The following is a 21,830-nucleotide window of genomic DNA, read 5'->3' as shown; positions in this document are numbered from 1 at the left end:
CAACTGAAGCTATATGAGTTATAAAGGCTAGGAATGAGCCAATTTTAAACTCTCCTCTTTCATGGCCTTGTCGGAATAGGTGTGACCTGGTTGGAATGGGTGTGTCACTGTGGGTGTGGGTATAAAATCCTCACCCTAGTTGCCTGGAAGTCAGTCTTCCACTAGCAGCCTTTGGATGAAGACATAGATCTCTTAGCTCCTCCTGTGCCATGCCTGCCTGGATACTACCATGCTCCCACCTTGATGATAATGGACTGAACCTCTGAACCTGTAAGCCAGCCCCAATTAAATGTTGCTTTTTATAAGACTTGCCTTGGTCATGGTGTCTGTTCACAGCAGTAAAACCCTAACTAAGACAGAAGTTAGGGCATCATTGGAGAATATTTTTGAGAGAGAATTTCAATACCTGTTATGGTAAAATACTGAATAGGAATGGAATTGGAAAAGAATAGGCTCAGTCGATATTCCTCTTAATGCTTAGTGAAATTACCCAAGAAACAGGAGGAGTAGCATCTTAGGTGTAAGACCCGGAGAAGAAGACAGATTTCTAATGATGAGTACTAATGGTTGGTTTTGTTTTGTCTTAATATATACCTGTGTGTGTCTCTGTGTGTGTTTGTACACATAACTGGAGGTGCTAGAAAAGTCCACAAAAGGGTATGAAATCCCTTAGAACTGGAGTAACTGGTAGGTGTGTGTGTGTTGGGAACCTAACTCTGGTCCTATGCACGAGCACCAAGAACTCTTAACCACTGAAGCATCTCTCCATTCCTGACTACAGTTCAGAGAGAATCACTTAATACTTTATGAGAAAAAATTTAAGATTTAAGATATGAGAACTGTGCCTACAGTACATTTATATCTAAAGGAGGTTTTCCATTTAATTTTCATTCTGTGCATTACATATTAAACAGAGTATGTAATGCCTTTGAAGTGAGTATTCTAGCCTTGGCCTATACTTGTAATGCCACCATAGTGTCTGCTTCACAAACTAAATCCAGTTTGGTCATGAGTCTGGATTTGATTTCAAAGGCTCAGCAAAACTTTAAGGTATTACAAGATGAAAACAATCAGGATGACTAAAGAATGATGAGACAGTAACAATGTTTGGGCGTTGGTGGTAAATTTCTTTCTTAAATTTTATTTTAAACTTTATTATTAAAAGGTTAGCAGACAGACAGATACACAGAGACAGGTACACACACACACACACACACACATACACACACATACACACACACCAGAGAGATAGATAGATAGATAGATAGATAGATAGATAGATAGATAGAGAGAGAGAGAGAGAACGAGATTAATAAGATCCAAAGACAATACAATTTAAGCAGTTGAATTTATATGCAATTTGTCAAGCATTGGACACAGAAACTCTTTTCTTCTTCTTAAAAGACTCATTTAAATCCAATGAAAGACAATTGTAGCATAATAGGCACAGCTCCAAGTTAACTAGGGTGCTAAACTTTCTACTCATTGATAGTAACAGTCTTACAAAGATCATTTAATCATCTCTTGCTGTTTCAATCCAAAAAATATAAATAAAAATTTTAATAGAGACTCTTTTTAAATGCAACATTCTAGTTATTTCTTCATACTTCAAACTGTTAAGTTTCAAATGACCTTGCAGTGACTGACAACCGAATGACAGATGCTCCACTGGGCAGAGGGGAGGCCATTGCTCCGCACTCTCCCAGTCTCCACATCAGGCATCATTTCATCTTTGGCATGAGCACTTGTCTGAAGTCAGTGAAGCTTTCCAGACTTCACCCATCACTTCTTACTCACCGCTCATCAGGCCAGCTACTCTCACACTGTTACCTTAGAAACTTTCCAGAAGTCGCCCAAGGAAAGCTTTCATAAAACCAAGGCACATCACCTGCCTCAAGGCTATAAAGCTTTATGCTGCATTTAGACCTTAGATGAGTGGACCTCAACCTTCCTAATGCTGTGGTCCTTTAATACAGTTCCTTATGTTGGGGTAAACCCCAACCACAGAATTATTTTATTGTTATTTCACAACTGCAATTTTGCTACTGCTGTGAGTTGTAATGTTAATATCTGTGTTTTCCAATGGTGTTAGGCGATGTCTATAATAGGATCATTTAACTCTCAAAGGGGTTGGGACCCACAGCATAGGAGAATAATCTAACAGAGAGTGTATGTCTTGGGAAGGATGAAATAAGTTTTTAAAATTTTTTCTTCTTTCCTTTCTTACTCCTTGTCATTTTCCTGATGTACTTACTATTTATTTGTATTTCTTTTCTAGGACACCAACAACAGACAAACACTTTTATAATGTAGAGCTAAATCTCTGTCTTTTTTTTGGTGCTGGAGAGCAAACCAAGGATTGCTAGGCAAGCACTCTTCCACTGAGCAAATCTCCAACCCCACTCCCAGTTCCTCTTTTTTCTTGATAGAGCTTTACAGTCTTAACTATAACCCAGACTTTCTTTGACCTCATTGGCCTGAAACTTGTGGTTATTCTCCCAATTCAACCTCTCTTAGTGTTGGGATTCTGAATATGTTCCATCATGATGCCCTTAAATTATTTTCTTATTTTAAAAACATTGGTGTTGCATCTTTTTTCTTTTAAAATCACCTGTTAAGCAGATTATTTTTGTGTGTATGTTATATGCAGTTGTGGAATACGTCCCCAGCTTCTCTGAAGGCCAGAGTGACTCTACAGCAGATGTACTAAACTCAGTGTGGTGAGATCTGACTCTAGGTGTTTCCTGATCAAGCCAACTCACTGAAAATCTGGACTCTGTGCTTTAATTTGGAGAACTGAATTGAATAACTCAGGTGTTCAAATACCCTGGCCATGTGAGTATCAGAAGCAATAGTGTCTGTGCTTGGTTCCTAGAGCTATCACAAACCAGCTGGCTTAGAATAAAAGAAAGTTCTCACAGTTCTGGTAACCAGAAGTCCAAATTAGAGATAGGAGCAGGGTCGATGTCTCTTGGGGGTTTGAAGGAATCATCAGCCTGTGCTGCTCTCCTGGCCTCTGGTGGTCACCACCATCTCTGGTGCCTTAGTACAATTGCTGCCTCCATGTTACCTTGACTCTTCTCCTTTCTCATAACCACCAGTCCCTGGATATACAGCCACCATCATCTTGTGTGACCTTATCTTACCCAATTATACCTTTAAATACCCCCTTTTTTAAGTGACACCTCATCCAGGCATGAATGCATGGGAACACTAGCCAACCTAGAGCAATACAAAGGCAGAAGAGATACATAGAGCACGGACAACCACTTAGAGCTAAAGGACCAGCTCTGGCTGACCTAGACAACAGGACTTGGGTTGATGGTTGTCCCTCAGAGCAGGCATAAGAAGAAGAATTTCATCATGATTTGGATAGTAAAACATATTTCACGTACTTTAATGACTTAATTATAATAGAAAGTCAAAAGGAATGGCAGTGAAGGTGGGGACAGAGAGGCAAGGAAGTCTTTAAGCAGAGCAGCCCCTCTGCCTACTGCGCTGGCCGGAATATCTTTGTGTTAAATTCCTTTTCTTCTAGCTTTATTTCCCTTTGCTTAGAAATGCCACTTTGTATAGTTCCTGTATACTTGCATTTTTTCCTGTGCTCTAGTTGCCGGACAACTACAATTCAGCCAAGGCTATTTGAAGCAATTGCTTTTTGCTTTGACTTGAAAACACTGTGGTTGGTTAGGGCATTGGGTTAAATTTTGGTCCTAGAGGTTGACTGAGGTGTTTCAGATGAGGCCAAGCTAATGAGCACAAACCTGAAGTGATCCAATTAGCTTCATTTTACTCCACGACTAGGTGTCTGAGTGGCAATCTTGGAAGCAGTCCTCACTACAGATAGGAAGAAGCCAGCTCTGTCTGTCAGCACCACCCCAGATGGGCTTCCATTCCCATCATTTCCCCTTCTTCAGAACGCAGCTTTCACCCACATCACAAACACTTCCTCCTCCTCCTCTTCCTCTTCCTCCTCCTCCCAGATCCAAACACCACTTTGTTCTAGCTTTTACATGGAATGTCTTTTACAGTTGACCTGGCAAACTGTTCCCACTTTACTTCCTGGGCCACCACAATTTTATCTTCCATGCTCTTTTATTTTCTTCTCAACCATCTTCCCGTCTCCTACGTAGCTATACCAGTTGCAATGCACTTTCAAAGGGTGAAAATTGCTCCATCATATCTTTTTCTTAAATACAGGTGTGCACATATAACATCACAAAATAAAACATCATGGCTCCCATCACCTGAGGGTAACCCAAGTTTTCTTTTCTAGTTTCCCTCCTGCTAGTTCATATCATATCCCTGTCTGTCTTCCCACCGCTATGCCCTTCCCCACCCTGTGGTGTGGAGGATGGACTTTCTCACTCTGTTCAAACATACTGCACTTTCTTTTCCTCATCTTTCTCTGTCTGGGAGGTGTTTCCTTGTCTTCTCCCTATCCTTGGGATGTAATATAAGTAAAATTGCTTCTGCATACAGTCACCCCAGCTGACTGCACACTCATGTTTGTGTTGAAAATCTTCATCTTCTCATTACTTCTTGTATTAGACTGTGGGCCTATTCGACACTGTAGTGTAGTTAGCATCTGATCCAGTTTAGATACTGAGAAAATTGTATGTGAATGTTACATAAAATTTGCATGTTTGAATATGTTTGTGTGTGTGTAAATGTGAATGTGTGTGTATGTGAATGTGTATATGAGTGTGTATGAGTGTGTGTGTGAATGTGTGTGAATGTGTATGAGTGTGTGTGTGGTATACATGTTGGGGCCTGAAGTTGATGGTGGGCATCATCTTCAGTTGTTCTTTCTTCTTTTCATTGAGGCAAGGTTTCTTAATTAATCTCAGGGCTACCCAATATGGCTAGCCAGCTCGTTCTGGAGGCTCTCACTTTTTATCTTGTGAAGTTGGAAATACAGGTGTCTGCTATACCACAGTGTTCACATGGCTTCTGGGAATCTGACCTCTTGCCGTCTTGTTTGCATGGCAGGTGTTTCAACTGTGAGCCACCTTCCCAGTACTGAGTGGTTTCTTCATACGTTCCCCTTCCTTTTCTCTTTTTAACTTAGAGGATGAGGAAGGTTATAAACTCACGAACAGCATGGTGGTTGTGAGTTACTAGCTGTGAACCCTCCGTGAAGGAAAGTCTAGTTTTAGAATTTCAGACTGTACATTCTATAGATTCCATGAAACTGGCTCTCGAGGCAATTTAGAAAGATCCTTAAATTAAGTCATCGGCCTTTTGTGTGGCCAAAATCTACTCACCAACAGGCAGGCTCCAAAAGAGGGATAGGCTGGGCTCGTTTGCCAGTGTGTTCTTCTGCATCTTCCCCCTGCCTTGGAGTAGCCAGGACTTGTTAAATGATTTAAGCAGAGCCTCAGTCCCATCAGACATTTCGTGTGCGGTACAGAGGCTATAGTGCACAATTATCTGGTCTGGACTGCTGGGAAGCGATAATTAGGTGGTGAATGTTAACTGGATTACAGCAGGGATTGCTCTGCTCATCACTTAACACCTCGGCAGGGGTTGGACCTTGGATTTTGTTTCCTACTCTGTGCAGCTGCCTCTCCTGACCTTCCTTCCCTACTCTCTATTTTATCTTTCTGTCCAAGTTTGCAATGGCCACATTCATTTGCCTATTTGATCCAATCAGCATCTACAGCCCAGAGGCAGAGCCATATGAGGGTGGAAGGAGCCAAGAGGCTGAAAGTGCATCTTAACTTTCCCCAGGACACACATAATTTGCTATACTCACACAGTCTGCTAACTTTCTGTCTGCAAAAGGACCCATAAATGCTGTGCAAGGATTATTTGGTGTGTGACTTATCCAGTGTTAATACTTATTCACAGGTGACATGGATGAGAAGGGACACAGAGGGAGTTCCAGAGTATACTACTGATGCTAGGTGGGTTCAAAGCTCAACATATTTTTAATTAAGCTTAAAAATTTTAAATAAATTTTTATACGTATGGATATTTTACCTGCAATTATAACTGTGCACCATGTTCACGCAGTGCATATACAGGCCAGAAGAGGGTATCAAATCTGGAACTGGAGTTACAGATGGTTTTCAGCTGCCATTTGGGTACTAGCTCTCAGCTGCTGACCCATCTCATCAATCCTTAGTTAGGTTTTTATGTTTTTGTGTGTCTGTGTGTGTGTGTGCTTCATGGCAAGCATGTCGAAGACAGAAGATAACTTGGAGTCAGTTCTCTCCTACTGCATGGATCCTGAAGATCCAACTCAGGTCATTGGACTGAGCCAACCCAACACACATAGTTTTAAACCTGGGCTCAGTATTGAAGTCAGAATCTGGCTTTTTTTTTTTTTTTCCTGAGACAGGGCTGTCCTGGAACTCACTCTGTAGACCAGGCTGGCCTCGAACTCAGAAATCCACCTGCCTCTGCCTCCCAAGTGCTGGGATTAAAGGCGTGCACCACCACTGCCCAGCTAGAATCTGGCATTTTTATCTTCTGAACTTGCCTTCTTTCATTTAGCGTCATGATTTCAGTTCTGTTCAGTGATGAGCTTGAGCTCTTAGCCACTGTGCTGACAAATGGCTTCTAACATTTTCACTCATGAGTTCTTCATTATACTCACATGGCATGGAAGATGGAAATGTCACCAACTCAATGTTACCACTCTGAGTACCAGGAGAAAAGAACACGTGTCCTCACCTGTAGGGCAGACTGAAAATGTCTAATGGGTCTGGGAAGGGGTGACTCTGGATCTAGCAGTTAAACATGTTTAACTATAAAATGTTTCCCCAGATGCTCTCGACAGAACATCTAAGGATCTGTTCTTATCTTCTCTGCTGCCTTTGAAAATCCAAAACTAAACTTGTACCAAAAACACCTTCAGATAAGTGTAGTTAAGTTCAACTGGGCAGTGCTGTGATTTAGAAAGCATCAATAAGCCACAGACAAAGGGAATATTTATTTATTCATCCAGGTCTCGAATTGTTGCTGTAAATCTCCAACCCAAATATGCCCCAGCAATGAAAACACAACACAATTAATACGAATACATGCTGTGTGCCTAGATTGGGCAGATCTATGACACTACACTACCATCTTCTACATCTATCACACATCTACCGCTACACTACCATCTTCCCCATCTATCACACATCTACCGCTACACTACCATCTTCTACATCTCTGAGACCCCTTAGAACTTATGGTTTCTCCAGGCCATGTGCTTCTGCTCTGCTTTTCTTCTTCTTACTCTTCCTCTGCATCCTCTCCTCCCATTTTCTCCTTCTTCTCTCTCACCACCTTCCACTCCACCTTCCCTTTTATCTGCCTAATCCTCAGCTCTCCTTTATTTTACAAATTAAGGTGGTAAACAGGTTTACAGGAAATCACCTGAGTTCTGACTCATTCCTTGTTCGAAGCCCCTCACTGGAGAATGGAATTAACATCAAATATAAGTAGCCCCAGGGCTATCCACAACACTGAATTACTTCAAGTATCATCATCAAAGTCCAGTGGTTGAATTTCTGCTCATTACGCAACATTTTCAGATGTTATTTGTACACTGACTAAGGTTTTTCTCACATAATATCTCTCTTTTCATTCTTGCACTACAATAAAAGTACGTTTGGCTTAGTAAATAATATATATCTGTTATTTCAAGACTTTCAATAGGACATTTTGAGAAATTAAAGCCTTACATGACTTGAAGCATTTTTATTCTTTGCAGTTGTAAAAGTAGCAGGTCTTAGAGTAACTTTTGACTTCCAACTGTATTTTTTCTAGTATTTATCTATTGACATTGATTGTATCAGTAAAGTAACTATACATTCATTTTTGGATCAAATCTATTGTGAAATTATATGAATGGCCATTTATTTAGCTGATATGCATTTTTTTATTTATCATTATCATTTGACTTATGTATATGCATGTGTGTGCCTGAATGTATGTGCACATGAGTGCAGTGCCTATGGAGGCCAGAAGAGGGCACTGGATCCCCTGCGGTGGAGGTACAAGCCATTATGCGCTTCCCAAAGTGGTGTTGGGAACTGAACTCATGTTTTCCCAGAGCAAAACGTGGTCTTCACTGGTGAGTCATCTCTCCAGTCTCAAGCTATATATTTTTCCTGTATATTTCTCAATAATTATACTTTCAAAAAATGTAATTCTGGCTCCCTGACTTACTTGCCATTCAACATGCCTTCTCCGGCACATTTATGATTCTGAGGTTGGTTGTAGGTGGTGGTTTTGCATGTTTTCTTCAGCATATATTTTCTTAGTATGAACTGCATCCGAGGCTTGATGTCAGTACAAACTCACTTAGCATTTTAATCTGAATCTCACTTAATCCTTGTCACTTGGCCGACAGACTGCACATTTGCCATGCCAGTTTAATCATTCTGGCAACATTTGGTCATGAATAAAAGAACACTGCAGCTGTTCCAACCCTCAGGTAGCACACGGCTCTTCTCAGAGAGGAAGATGTAAATTCACATTGACCTTGATCCCTCACTGGGAGATCAGCAGATGAAGAAGGCTAGATTTTTTTTTTTTTCTGTAAACTGTCCTCTCTCCCAAGTTTATCAAACTTTTCAGCAAATACTGCCCAAGGAAATGTGCCTGTACTAATGATATTTTTAAGGGTCATTTTGTCTTTCTCTTCAATTTCTTTTAAAAAGTTTTCACTAGTTGAGGATTTAAAACTTTTCTTTACTATTTTGTTGTGTGTGCAAATGTGCAGCACTGGGGATTGAACCCGGAGCACTGATCATGCTAGGCAAGCATCATGCTGTGAGCTGCATCCCTAGACTTTCTCTGAGCATGCCTAAAACAAAATGTCAGGGAACCAATGCATGCGCACACTTGATCCCGACTTATTTTTCTGATGCAAATCTGTCTGCTGTTGAGACCATTGATGGTCCTGTCTATTGCTACATTTTCTGTGGTTCAGTGGTGAATGGTTGGTGTTAATGGGCTAAACTGTAACCAGTGGACTTCTCCATCCACACAAGACAAATCTGTGTGAAGTCTTCTTCATTTGCAGAATCACTGTATGGCTTCTGTGCATCCCCATAGTCTCTACCTCTCTACCTTTTGATTGACCTCTTGACCTCCTATATTTGTCAGGACAAGCTATGTTACGGGCAAAGTATCCATATAATTCCAGTACTTGCCTATAGAGCATCCTTATTGTAGGCTGTCTGGGGCTCTGTCTCTTAAATGGGAGCCTCCATCTCTATCGCCAAGGGGTCAGGGATAAAGTAAGACTCTGGGAACTGGAACACTAGCTTTGAAATCTCTTTCTCAGAAGTGATATCACTCCCTGCTCATTTGAAACACTAAGGAAAGTTTTAATTTAATACAACTCATGTCTGGGCAGAGAACCTAAACTGTTTGGTCAACAGTACTCGCAGCTACATACCTGTTGGTTATTTTCCCTCAGCACTGTGACAGAACAGCTCACAGGAAGTAATGTGAGGGAGAAGGAGTGTTGATTTTGGTTTGTGTATTGAGAAGGTCCAGAGCATCATAGCAGGAAAACCATGGCAACAGGAATGTGAGACTGCGCATCCATATCTGGATGGGTCAGCAAACAGAGATGGTATAGGAAGTGGAGCCTGGTTATAAATTTCAAGCCCTGCTTGGGGTGAACCACTTCCTCCTGGGAGGCTCTATCTCCTAATAAATTTTTTAACCTCTTAAATAATATCCCCAGTTGGGGACAAGGTATTCAATTACTTGAACCTTTGGGGAACATTTTCTATCTAAACTCTTAACAGCCTTGAAGAAAGAATTCCTCTAAAGCATCCAGGGAATGGTTTCCTAGGTAGAGAATTCCCATTACCATTCCAGCTCAATATACACATCTTGGCATGGCCATGATGTAGACCCAAGCAAAATGAAAGTGTGTGGCCTATTGTTCAAAGTTATTAATAGCTTCTAGGGGAGTGACATCAGAGAATTTAAAGCATGGGGTCATTTTAACTACCAGCTCACGGGTACAGATTGGGTTGTCTTGGGAACATCCTAGGGAGGGAGAGAAGAAAGGACCCTTGGGGATTTAGTTGCAGATACTGAATTAAATGTGCATGCTTTGTCAGGGAGAAGTGTAGAGCCAAGCAGGTTGTCTGTCTGTCTCATCAGAGCTGCTTTGAGGATGAATAAGGCAGTGTGAGGCTAAGGATTTTCCCTTTGCAAGTCCTTATAGGGAGGTGACCTGCATACTCAAGGCATACTAATTTTCCTAACAGTGATTTAATAGTGTTAATTACACTGCCGCACCTGAGCTATCTTGCTCTTATAATTTCCTTAGAGGATGAAGTTTGAGACACTCTGCCCTGATGTTCTCCAGGGGAAGAACTATGGTAGCCTGTCAATAAGTGTTAGGAGTCAACCTGTGTATGCACGGCTTTCAGAATGACAGGCTCACTCAAGAGGCAGACAGGACCAAGCTCTGTCCTTGGTACCCTTCTTGAAGAACCTTAAGGACTATCCCTGGTTTTAGAACTTACAAATATTATCTTGATTGTCTTAAATGTTCGCTCAGCATAGTATTTTGAATTGAACACTTTATGTTCTTATACGTAAGTGCTGTGTTTCTATGTAAAAGGCATAAGGAACAACAGCTGCTAAGGTCTTATTACCTGTTGAGCTAACCCTGGCTGAAGATCATTATCACAGTTATGCCCTCTATGGTTCTGAAGGGACATAAAGATCCAGGTTGTCCTGGCCAGAGTCCCTTGGATTATTTTCCCTTGTTTCCAGGCAGCAGAAAGCCCCATGGAAAGTAGTCACTGTAACCTCACAATATTTAAATATGAGCTGGCAGCTTGGAAACTATCCACAGACAAGGTCCTCTAAATCTTCAACATTTTTGAATCCACAAGTGAGTCATCATCTACCTCCTTCACCGAGCAAGCCTGAGGTTTCCACTCCAGTAACACTAAGCATTAATACTTTGGTTAAGCTTGGAGGTGAGTGACACCTGTCTGTGTGGACTGCACACTTACCATGTACATTGTGGACAGTGCCAATCCACTGATCTTCAGGTGACTGGCTTTATCAGCTCGTTAGAGTTGCCTCAACTGACTGTGAGAGTCACAGGGGAGTTGACGGAGAATTCTGCCTCTTGGCCAGTGGAAAGCTTGGCATAACGCTGACTAGTGAGACCCTAGGCATTCATGATGGTAGAGAAATACAAGGTGCTGGCACCAGATTCTGTGGAAATAGATGAACTCAGGTGAGAGAAGCTGGGCAGCCAGTTGAGTTAGTAGACTGTGCTGTCTCACCACTTTTTCTTCTGTCTTCATCTCCCTCTCTTCTCTCATTTCTCCCCCTTCCCCCCTTTTCCCCCTCCAATACCCCACCTCCTTCTCTTCTTCTGTTCCTTTCTCCCCTCTTTGTTTCTTTCCAAGTTTTAATGTATCTGTATTTTTTTTAAGTCAGGCTTTTGCTGAATATTTCAGTCTGGCCTTGAGTTCACCCTGTTTCCAGACTAGCCTCAACCTTGCAGAGGTTCTCTCCTTGCCTTGGTCCCTGTAGCACTGGGATTGTAAGCATGAGTCACTGTTCTTGGTTTACCTCATTCTCTGCTTGAACAGAAGCATCTCCAAGTAGCTGAGATAGAAGTGTTGGAAATGCTATAGGCTGCTAATGTCAGTAAGAAGGTGAATCCGCAAAGTCGACATTACCGGGTTTTATTCCGTGAAATAATAGGAAAAAAAAGTCATCAAGTGACTGTTTAAATCTCGTGCGGTCCACTTGGGCATCTTTTTGTTTTATCACACAATCCACAGACATAGATAGACTCAGGGTAAGAGGACAGAGGCTCACTTGAAGCAGTCATAGGGATTAGGGAACAGCTCAACTCAGGCACTTCTATAATTATCTGACAATACTTCTGTTGCTCTTAATATTCACTGTGAATGAAGACTGTTGGGAGGTGTATTGGCTAGTTTTGTGTCAACTTGACACAGCTGGAGTTATCACAGAAAAAGGAGCTTCAGTTGAGGAAATGCCTCCATGAGATCCAACTGGAAGGCATCTTCTCAATTAGTGATCAAGGGGGAAAGGCCCCTTGTGGGTGGGACCATCTCTGGGCTGGTAGTCTTGGTTCTATAAGAGAGCAGGCTGAGCAAGCCAGGGGAGGCAAGCCAGTAAAGAACATCCCTCCATGGCTTCTGCATCAGCTCCTGCTTCCTGACCTGCTTTAATTCCAGTCCTGACTTCATTTGATGATGAACAGCGGTATGGAAGTGTAAGCCAAATAAACCCTTTCCTCCCCAACTTGCTTCTTAGTCATGATGTTTGTGCAGGAATAGAAACCCTGACTTAGACAGGAGGCAAGGTTTAAAAGGTTTTAAGTTGAACATTTGTTTAGTTACTCAGATTTGTTTTTATTTTCAATTTTAATACTTTTGAGTGAATGCTTGCTAGTTTGCTTTGATTCGCTGAAAATATTCCCCTGTGGGTAGTTTGAAGGAAGTTCATCATTAAGATACCGGTATGTTTCAAACCTGGGGCAAGCAGCTGAGGTGTCTACTTAACAAATCAAAATGGAGCTGGCCTCCAGGTTCTTACAGCACCTCTCAGTCCTTACCTGTTACAGGGTGTGGCTGGTGTACCCCACCCTTTACCCTGAAGTCTCCGGTTTAGGGGCTGGGATGTCCTTCCCACAGATGCTCTATACATAGTCTAGACCTTTTGGTTACCTGCCCTCTTTTGCTTTTTTTGTACCTTTGGCCTTCTGGCTGCCCAGATCTCTGGCTCCCATGATCACTTTGTATTTGAGTATCCTCTCTCCCTTCCTTCCCCCTCTCCCCATATGATTCAGGGTCATGACCACTCTGGACTTTCCCAGATGTGTCTGCCTCTGGCTATGCTCTCCCACATATCTATAATAAACATTCCCCTCCACCATATCAAGGAACAGCAATGTCCTCTCCTTTCCTCTTTCTTTCTTTCTTTCTTTCTTTCTTTCTTTCTTTCTTTCTTTCTTTCTTTCTTTCTTCCTTCCTTCCTTCCTTCCTTCCTTCCTTCCTTCCTTCCTTCCTTCCTTCCTTTCTTTCTTTCTTTCTTTCTTTCTTTTCTTCTTCCTTTCTTCTTCCTTTCTTCTTCCTTCCTTCTTCCTTTCTTCCTTTCTTCCTTTCTTCCTTTTTTCCTTTCTTCCTTCCTTCCTTTCTTTCTTTCTTTTTTCATTCAGATATATGATTTAAGAAGACACAGTGGATCATATATTCTCTCACTCTATACAAATTGAAAGATCCGTGGAGTAGAGTAGAGGTGTAGTGGTGGCTTGAATGAGAAATGTTACCCACAGGCTCAGGCATTTGAACATTTGGTCTCCAGTTGGTGACACTGTTTGGAGAGGTTATGTGGAGGTACATATTCCTCACTGGAGGAAGAACATTACAGGGGGCGGGGTTTGATTGTTTAAAACCTCACTTCACGTTTAGTTTATTTTCTGCTTCTTGTTTATCATGGAAGATGTGAGCTCCCAGCTTTCTCCTCCAGCTGCCATGCCTCCTTCCTGTGATGGTCCCTTTTCTCTCTGGAACTGCAAGCCCAATCTCTTCTTTAAGTTGCCTTGGATTGTGGCATTTTATAATAACAACAAAATGTAATTAATACAGTGCTAAAATATGATCTTAAAATATTTTGTATCTTTCATATATAATGTATTTGGCTCGAACTCATTCACTTCTTACTCTCCCCTTTCCAAATCCTTTCCTACCTCTCCACCACTACTTTTTTCTCTGAATTTCATGCATGCTCTCTCTCATGCTTTGTAGTTGTTTAATATCTACTGAGTCAACTTCGTGTCACCTACGTGTAGATGGTGTGGGGTCATTTACTGGGCCCATATCCCTGAAGAAAAGTGACCCCTCTTTTCCAGAAATCATCAATTCCCAATATCTTCTCATGATCTCTTTTCTCATCTGTCTTGAGATTTTGGTTGGTTTGATCTTGTACAGGCAGTGTCAGTTGTGGTGAGTTCATACCTACAACTGCACTATTAAAACCATGAGCTTTTATATCAAACTGTTAGGGAATCTACCTTCTGATCTATGACTGTGTGTGTGTGTGTGTGTGTGTGTGTGTGTGTGTGTGTGTGTGCCCTGCCATGCTAGACTTAGTTTACCCTGCACCACCACTGTCTGGTACTGGGCTTTTTGGAAGTGCTGATATATTGCTCAGGGGGTGGGAAAATGCAGTAGGATGTGAAAGGCTGAAGCTGGAAATTTCAAGCTCCCAGGCATCCAGTAGTCACTGGAAAACCTCGCAGAGGAGTCAGGCCCTCTGGCTGAGGATAAGGAGTCTCTGTGGGAGACTTAGGCAGTGGCTCGATAGTCAAAGGTGTTCTCCATGCTCCCCATTACAGATCTTGATGGAAGAAGCAGTCCATGTTTATCCATACCATGTATTGACTGTTCATCATGGAAAATGGATGCATACCATCTCCTCAGGGTGGATCAGAGATTAAACACCTTTGGTAGGAAGGAATGTCTGAGAAAGGAAGCTTACTGGCTAAACCCTCAGGGCCTCTAGATACCTCATTAACATGGAGAACTCTGTTCTAGGCTACTAACCATGTCACGTTTCCTATGTGAGTAGTGTGGCACATGTTCCAGGCTAGGGAGCAGAGAGGCACCTACCATCTCAGGTGGGTACCTGGATGCCAGGGGTCTCAGACCCACTCAAGCTTACCAAGTTTCCTGGCACATTCCACTGTCTCACAGGTGTGTTCTCAGACACTCCAACTTTTTTGATATGCACAATGGAGATTATAGCATGAAAGTAGGCTGCATTTGATAGCTCCTAGGCTGAGGTGTTCATAATTCACATTACAGAGTTCCTTGTTAAGGAGGATGAAACAGTGAAAAATTTTCAAATGTCATTCAGTAAGCCCTTACAAATCTTCTTTTTTTTTGATTTTTAATATTTTTATTACATATTTTCCTCAATTACATTTCCAATGCTATCCCAAAAGTCCCCCATAGCGCCCCCCACTTCCCTACCCACCCATTCCCATTCTTTTGGCCCTGGCATTCCCCTATATTGGGGCATATAAAGTTTGCAAGTCCAATGGGCCTCTCTTTCCATTGATGGCCGACTAGGCCATCTTTCGATACATATGCAGCTAGAGACAAGAGCTCCGGGGTTCTGGTTAGTACATCATGTTGTTCCAACAATAGGGTTGCAGATCCCTTTAGCTCCTTGGGTACTTTCTCTAGCTTCTCCATTGGGAGCCCTGTGATACATCCAATAGCTGACTGTGAACATCCACTCCTGTGTTTGCTAGGCCCCGGCATTGTCTCACAGGAGACAGCTATATTTGGGTCCTTTCAGCAAAATCTTGCTAGTGTATGCAATGGTGTCAGCGTTTAGAAGCTGATTATGGGACGGATCCCTGGATACAGCAGTCTCTAAATGGTCCATCCTTTCATCCCAGCTACGAACTTTGTCTCTGTAACTCCTTCCCTGGGTGTTTTGTTCCCAATTCTAAGAAGGTGCACAGTGTCCACACTTTGGTTTTCATTCTTCTTGAGTTTCATGCGTTTATCAAATTGTATCTCATATCTTGGGTATCCTAAGTTTTGGGCTAATATCCACTTATCAATGAATACATATTGTGTGAGTTCTTTTGTGATTGTGTTACTTCACTCAAGATGATGCCCTCCAGGTCCATCCATTTGGCTAGGAATTTCATAAATTCATTCTTTTTAATAGCTGAGTAGTACTCCATTGTGTAAATGTACCATAATTTCTGTATCCATTCCTCTGTTGAGGGACATCTGGGTTCTTTCCAGCTTCTGGCTATTATAAATAGGGCTGCTATGAACATAGTGGAGCATGTGTCCTTTTTACCGGTTGGGACATCTTCTGGATATATGCCCAGGAGAGGTATTGCTGGATCCTCGGGTAGTACTATGTCCAATTTTCTGAGGAACCGCCAGACTGATTTCCAGAGTGGTTGTACAAGCTTGCAATCCCACCAACAATGGAGGAGTGTTCCTCTTTCTCCACATCCTCGCCAGCATCTGCTGTCACCTGAATTTTTGATCTTAGCCATTCTGACTGGTGTGAGGTGGAATCTCAGGGTTGTTTTGATTTGCATTTCCCTGATGATTAAGGATGTTGAACATTTTTTCAGGTGTTTCTCTGCCATTCGGTATTCCTCAGGTGAGAATTCTTTGTTCAGTTCTGAGCCCCATTTTTTAATGGGGTTATTTGACTTTCTGGAGTCCACCTTCTTGAGTTCTTTATATATATTGGATATTAGTCCCTTATCTGATTTAGGATAGGTGAAGATCCTTTCCCAATCTGTTGGTGGTTTTTTTTTGTCTTATTGATGGTGTCTTTAGCCTTGCAGAAGCTTTGTAGTTTCATGAGGTCCCACTTGTCAATTCTCGATCTTACAGCACAAGCCATTGCTGTTCTATTCAAGAATTTTTCCCCTGTGCCCATATCTTCAAGGCTTTTCCCAACTTTCTCCTCTATAAGTTTCAGTGTCTCTGGTTTTATGTGAAGTTCCTTGATCCACTTAGACTTGACCTTAGTACAAGGAGATAGGAATGGATCGATTCGCATTCTTCTACATGTTAACAACCAGTTGTGCCAGCACCATTTGTTGAAAATGCTGTCTTTCTTCCACTGGATGTTTTTAGCTCCCTTGTCGAAGATCAAGTGACCATAGGTGTGTGGGTTCATTTCTGGGTCTTCAATTCTGTTCCATTGGTCTATTTGTCTGTCACTATACCAGTACCATGCAGTTTTTATCACAATTGCTCTGTAGTAGAGCTTTAGGTCCGGCATGGTGATTCCACCAGAGGTTCTTTTATCCTTGAGAAGAGTTTTTGCTATCCTAGGTTTTTTGTTATTCCAGATGAATTTGCAGATTGCACTTTCTAATTCGTTGAAGAATTGATTTGGAATTTTGATGGGGATTGCATTGAATCTGTAGATTGCTTTTGGCAAGATAGCCATTTTTACAATGTTGATCCTGCCAATCCATGAGCATGGGAGATCGTTCCATCTTCTGAGATCTTCTATAATTTCTTTCTTCAGAGACTTGAAGTTTTTATTATACAGATCTTTCACTTCCTTAGTTAGAGTCACACCAAGATATTTTATATTATTTGTGACTATTGAGAAGGGTGTTGTTTCCCTAATTTCTTTCTCAGCCTGTTTATTCTTTGTGTAGAGAAAGGCCATTGATTTGTTTGAGTTAATTTTATATCCAGCTACTTCACCGAAGCTGTTTATCAGGCTTAGGAGTTCTCTGGTGGAATTTTTAGGGTCACTTATATATACTATCATATCATCTGCAAAAAGTGATATTTTGACTTCATCTTTTCCAATTTGTATCCCTTTGATCTCCTTTTGTTGTCGAATTGCTCTGGCTAGGACTTCAAGTACAATGTTGAATAGGTATGGAGAAAGTGGACAGCCTTGTCTAGTCCCTGATTTTAGAGGGATTGCTTCAAGCTTCTGACCATTTACTTTGATGTTGGCTACTGGTTTGCTGTAGATTGCTTTTATCATGTTTAGGTATGGGCCTTGAATTCCTGATCTTTCCAAGACTTTTATCATGAATGGGTGTTGGATCTTGTCAAATGCTTTTTCCGCATCTAACGAGATGACCATGTGGTTTTTGTCTTTGAGTTTGTTTATATACTGGATTATGTTGATGGATTTCCGTATATTGAACCTTCCCTGCATCCCTGGGATGAAACCTACTTGGTCAGGATGGATGATTGTTTTGATGTGTTCTTGGATTCGGTTAGCAAGAACTTTATTGAGTATTTTTGCATCAATATTCATAAGGGATATTGGTCTGAAGTTTTCTATCTTTGTTGGGTCTTTTTGTGGTTTAGGTATCAGAGTAATTGTGGCTTCATAGAATGAGTTGGGTAGAGTACCTTCTGTTTCTATTTTGTGGAATAGTTTGTGAAGAACTGGGATTAGATCTTCTTTGAAGGTCTGATAGAACTCTGCACTAAACCCATCTGGTCCTGGGCTTTTTTTAGTTGGGAGACTATTAATGACTGCTTCTATTTCTTTGGGGGATATAGGGCTGTTTAGATCATTAACCTGATCTTGATTCAACTTTGGTACCTGGTATCTGTCTAGGAACTTCTCCATTTCATCCAGGTTCTCCAGTTTTGTTGAGTATAGCCTTTGGTAGAAGGATCTGATGGTGTTTTGGATGTCTTCAGGATCTGTTGTTATGTCTCCTTTTTCATTTCTGATTTTGTTAATTAGGATGCTTTCCCTGTGCCCTCTAGTGAGTCTGGCTAAGGGTTTATCTATCTTGTTGATTTTCTCAAAGAACCAGCTCCTTGATTGGTTGATTCTTTGAATAGTTTTTCTTGTTTCCACTTGGTTGATTTCACCCCTGAGTTTGATTATTTCCTGCCGTCTACTCCTCTTGGGTGAATTTGCTTCCTTTTGTTCTAGTGCTTTTAGGTGTGTTGTCAAGCTGCTAATGTGTGCTCTCTCTAGTTTCCTTTTGGAGGCACTCAGAGCTATGAGTTTTCCTCTTAGAAATGCTTTCATTGCGTCCCATAAGTTTGGGTATGTTGTGGCTTCATTTTCATTGAACTCTAAAAAGTCCTTAATTTCTTTCTTTATTCCTTCCTTGACCAAGGTATCATTAAGAAGAGTGTTGTTCAGTTTCCACGTGAAGGTTGGCTTTCTATTATTTATTTTGTTATTGAAGATCAGCCTTAGTCCATGGTGATCTGATAGGATGCATGGGACAATTTCAATATTTTTATATCTGTTGAGGCCTGCTTTGTGACCAATTATGTGGTCAATTTTGGAGAAGGTACCATGAGGTGCTGAGAAGAAGGTATATCCTTTTTTTTTAGGATAGAATGTTCTGTAGATATCTGCGAGATCCATTTGATTCATAATTTCTCTTAGTTTCACTGTGTCCCTGTTTAGTTTCTGTTTCCATGATCTGTCCATTGGTGAAAGTGGTGTGTTGAAGTCTCCCACTATTATTGTATGAGGTGCAATGTGTGCTTTGAGATTTACTAAAGTTTCTTTAATGAATGTGGCTGCCTTTGTATTTGGAGCATAGATATTCAGGATTGATAGTTCCTCTTGGAGGATTTTACCTTTGATGAGTATGAAGTGTCCCTCCCTGTCTTTTTTAATGACTTTGGGTTGGAAGTCAATCTTATCAGATATTAGAATGGCTACTCCAGCTTGTTTCTTCATGCCATTTGCTTGGAAAATTGTTTTCCAGCCTTTCATTCTGAGGTAGTGTCTATCCTTTTCTCTGAGATGAGTTTCCTGTAAGCAGCAAAATGTTGGGTCTTGTTTGTGTAGCCAGTTTGTTAGTCTATGTCTTTTTATCGGGGAGTTGAGTCCATTGATATTAAGAGATATTAAGGAAAAGTAATTGTTGTTTCCTGTTATTTTTGTTGTTAAAGTTGGCATTTTGTTCTTGTGGCTGTCTTCTTTTAGGTTTGTTGAGGGATTACATTCTTGTTGTTTCTAGGGCGTGGTTCCTGTCCTTGTATTGGTTTTTTTCTGTTATTATCCTTTGAAGGGCTGGATTCGTGGAGAGATAATGTGTGAATTTGGTTTTGTCGTGGAATACTTTGGTTTCTCCATCTATGTTAATTGAGAGTTTGGCTGGGTATAGTAGCCTGGGCTGGAATTTGTGTTCTTTTAGTGTCTGTATAACATCCGTCCAGGATCTTCTGGCTTTCATAGTCTCTGGTGAAAAATCTGGTGTAATTCTGATAGGCTTGCCTTTATATGTTACTTGGCCTTTTTCTCTTACTGCTTTTAGTATTCTATCTTTATTTAGAGCATTTGTTGCTCTGATTATTATGTGTAGGGAGGTATTTCTTTTCTGGTCCAGTCTATTTGGAGTTCTGTAGGCTTCTTGTATGTTCATGGGCATCTCTTTCTTTAGATTTGGGAAGTTTTCTTCTATAATTTTGTTGAAGCTGTTTGCTGGTCCTTTGAGTTGAAAATCTTCATTCTCATCCACTCCTATTATCCGTAGGTTTGGTCTTCTCATTGTGTCCTGTATTTCTTGGATGTTTTGAGTTACGATCTTTTTGAATTTTACATTTTCCTTGATTGTTGTGCCGATGTTCTCTATGGAATCTTCTGCACCTGAGATTCTCTCTTCCATCTCTTGTATTCTGTTGCTGATGCTGGTATCTATGGTTCCAGATTTCTTTCCTAGGGTTTCTATCTCCAGTGTTGCCTCATTTTGGGTTTTCTTTATTGTGTCTACTTCCCTTTTTAGGTCTAGTATGGTTTTGTTCATTTCCATCATCTGTTTGGATGTGTTTTCCTGTTTTTCATTAAGGACTTCTACCTGTTTGATTAGGTTATCCTGTTTTTCGTTAAGGATTTGTAACTCTTTAGCAGTGTTCTCCTGCAATTCTTTAAAAAATTTTTGTGCTTCCTCTTTATTGTCTTCTGCCTGTTTAGCAGTGTTCTCCTGCATTTCTTTAAGTGTGTTATTAAAGTCCTTCTTGAAGTCCTCTATCATTATCAGGAGATATGCTTTTAAATCCGTGTCTAGCTTTTCCGGTGTGTTGGGGTGCCCTGGACTGGGCGAAGTGGGGGTGCTGGGTTCTGATGATGGTGAGTGGTCTTGGTTTCTGTTAGTAAGATTATTACGTTTACGTTTCGCCATCTGGTAATCTCTGGGGTTAGTTGTTATCGTTGTCACTGTTTAAAGATTGGAGCAGAAGCTGTGTTCCACTCACCAGCAGTCTCTAAATCCTGTGGCGGGGGTCGTGGGTAGCTGACGGTACCCCGGTGCTGGTCCAGCCGGAAGAGGCCTGTGGTCCTACTCAGGCCGGTTTTCTGCTTCCCTAACTAATGCAGTCTCTGGTCCCGCGTGCAATTGGATTGGAGCAGAAGCTGTGTTCCACTCTCCAGAAGTCTTAAGATCCTGTGGTGGGTGTTGTGGGTAGCTGGCGAGTGTCAGCCGACCCTGCGCCCCAGCTGCCCCGGTGCTTTTCTGACCGGAAGAGGGTTGTGGCCCTATGTAGGCCGGATTTCTCTCTCCCCAACCAGAGCAGTCTCAGGTCCCGCGTGATTGGACTGGAGCAGAAGCTGTGTTCCACTCACCAGCAGTCCCAAAATCCTGCGGCGGGGGTCGTGGGTAGCTGGCGGGTGTCAGGCAACCCTGCGCTCCCGCTACCCTGGCGCTGATCTGGCCGGATGAGGCCTGTGGCCCTACTCAGGCCGGTTTCTGCTTCCCTAACTAATGCAGTCTCAGGTCCCGCGCAATTGGATTGGAGCAGAAGCTGTGTTCCACTCACCAGCAGTCCCAAAATCCTGCGGCGGGGGTCGTGGGTAGCTGGCGGGTGTCAGGCAACCCTGCGCTCCTGCTACCCCGGTGCTGATCCGGCCGGATGAGGCCTGTGGCCCTACTCAGGCCGGTTTCTGCTTCCCTAACTAATGCAGTCTCAGGTCCCGCGCAATTGGATTGGAGCAGAAGCTGTGCTCCACTCACCAGAAGTCTTAAGCTCCTGTGGCGGATGTTGTGGGTAGCTGGCGAGTGTCAGCCGACCCTGCGCCCCAGCTGCCCTGGTGCTTTTCTGACCGGAAGAGGGTTGTGGCCCTATGTAGGCCGGATTTCTCTCTCCCCAACCAGAGCAGTCTCAGGTCCCGCGTGATTGGACTGGAGCAGAAGCTGTGTTCCACTCACCAGCAGTCCCAAAATCCTGCGGCGGGGGTCGTGGGTAGCTGGCGGGTGTCAGGCAACCCTGCGCTCCCGCTACCCCGGCGCTGATCTGGCCGGATGAGGCCTGTGGCCCTACTCAGGCCGGTTTCTGCTTCCCTAACTAATGCAGTCTCAGGTC

Source organism: Mus caroli, unplaced genomic scaffold, assembly GCF_978045245.1.
Source record: "Mus caroli unplaced genomic scaffold, Mus_caroli_1 scaffold_15, whole genome shotgun sequence".
In the NCBI taxonomy this organism is placed as follows: domain Eukaryota; kingdom Metazoa; phylum Chordata; class Mammalia; order Rodentia; family Muridae; genus Mus; species Mus caroli.
This window is presented reverse-complemented; position numbering follows the sequence as displayed.